At 39.5% G+C, this 1,902-nt stretch overlaps 1 pseudogene across 1 annotated transcript; it reads right to left on the bottom strand.

Moving 5' to 3' along the window:
* Positions 1 to 582: 582 nt before the first annotated feature.
* Positions 583 to 1,326, bottom strand: LOC112627772 (annotated as a pseudogene). Its single transcript, XR_003120224.1, has one exon. The product of XR_003120224.1 is annotated as a peptidyl-prolyl cis-trans isomerase A pseudogene (transcript).
* Between the last annotated feature and the right edge of the window lie 576 nt (positions 1,327 to 1,902).

The raw sequence follows: 1,902 nt of genomic DNA, 5'->3' as shown, positions 1-1,902 counted from the left end.
ACTAAAACTACAGGGTTCAAATATATGTATGCTTTAAATTTTGATAGACATTGCAAAACTACCTTCCACCAAAAGTCATGTTACACTTCTACCAACATGTACAGTGTACATCATCCTAAATACTAAAAAGTCATTGATATTATTGCTTTTTAAATTTTTAAGTTAACTCATTGGCAAAAATGACATCTTATTATTTTAATTTAAGTTGTATTTCTCTGATGACAAGTGAGTTTGGGCTTACATTATCTGGCTATTCATATTTCTTCTTGTGAGTTTTCTCTTTATATGTTTTGCCTTTTTTTCCCTATTATCTCAACTGTCTTTTTTCTTACTAAATTTGTAGGATTTCTTAAAAATTTTGTTAAACATGCTGAAAATATATTCCCTGTCTGCTTGTATTTTCACTATATGATGATCATATAAAACTGTAAAAATGTGAGCTACATGTTACAAACCTTCAGGAAGTATGAGAAAGTACAGTAGAACATTTTCATTAACATGAGATGATAAATGCCTTTCTAAGATATAAAATGTATCTTGTTTTAGGGTCCTGAGAAATCACACTGGGATTTTTTTTGTTGTTGTTACTTAGTTTTTATTTCATAATCATAAACTTAACTCTGCAATCCAGCTAGGCATGGGAGAGAACAAGGAAAACATGGAACCCAAAGGGAACTGCAGCGAGAACACAAAGATTCTAGGATACTGTGAGCAAATGGGGTAGAAGGGTGCTCTCCTGAGCTACAGAAGGAATGGTCTGGTGGTTAAGATAAAACACAAGTCAAACTTATTCGAGTTGTCCACAGTCAGCAATGGTGATCTTCTTGCTGGTCTTGCCATTCCTGGACCCAAAGCGCTCCATGGCCTCCACAATATTCATGCCTTCTTTCACTTTGCCAAAGACCACATGCTTGCCATCCAACCACTCAGTCTTGGCAGTGCAGATGAAAAACTGGGAACCATTTGTGTTGGGTCCAGCATTTGCCATGGACAAGATGCCAGGACCTGTATGCTTTAGGATGAAGTTCTCATCTTCAAATTTCTCCCCGTAGATGGACTTGCCACCAGTGCCATTATGGCGTGTGAAGTCACCACCCTGACACATAAACCCTGGAATAATTCTGTGAAAGCAGGAACCCTTATAACCAAATCCTTTCTCTCCAGTGCTCAGAGCACGAAAATTTTCTGCTGTCTTTGGAAACTTGTCTGCAAACAGCTCGAAGGAGACGCGGCCCAAGGGCTCGCCGTCGACAGCAACGTCGAAGAGCACGGTAGGGTTGACCATGGCTAGTAGTACAGGACTTTCCTCGGCGGCAGCGTCTGCAAAGCGCCATACTGGGATTTTTGATTGAGAATTAAGTAAATTTGTAATTTAATTTGGATAAATTGGCATCTTTACAATATTAAGTCTTGGAATATGTTAACATTGTAAATATTCATTTTTAAACTTCCTTTTTGTTCCTAATTGTATTTTCATTTATTTATTTAAGAGACAGGGTCTTGCTCTGTCACCTAGATCAGAGTACAGTGGCGCAGATCATGGTTCACTGCAGCTTCAGCCTCCCACGCTCAAGCGATCCTCCCTCCTGCCTCAGCCCCAACAAGTAGTTAGGAACACAGGCGTGAGCCACATGCCTGGTTAGTCTTTGTGTTTTTTCTAGAGATGGAGTCTTGCCATGTTGCCCAGGCTGGTCTCAAACTCCTGGGCTCAAGCGATCCATCTGCCTCAGCCTCCCAAAGTGCTAGGACTACAGGCATGAGCCACCATGCCAGGCCTGTTCCCAATTTTATTGTGTATGTCAGAGTTACTTTTTTATAAGGTGTATTTTCTGGTATTTCATAGTTTCTTTGCCTCTATAAATGGGGTACTTTTTCTAATACTATTTTCAACAGCTTATTATT

This window comes from Theropithecus gelada, chromosome 7a (genome assembly GCF_003255815.1).
Source record: "Theropithecus gelada isolate Dixy chromosome 7a, Tgel_1.0, whole genome shotgun sequence".
In the NCBI taxonomy this organism is placed as follows: domain Eukaryota; kingdom Metazoa; phylum Chordata; class Mammalia; order Primates; family Cercopithecidae; genus Theropithecus; species Theropithecus gelada.
This window is presented reverse-complemented; position numbering and strand designations above follow the sequence as displayed.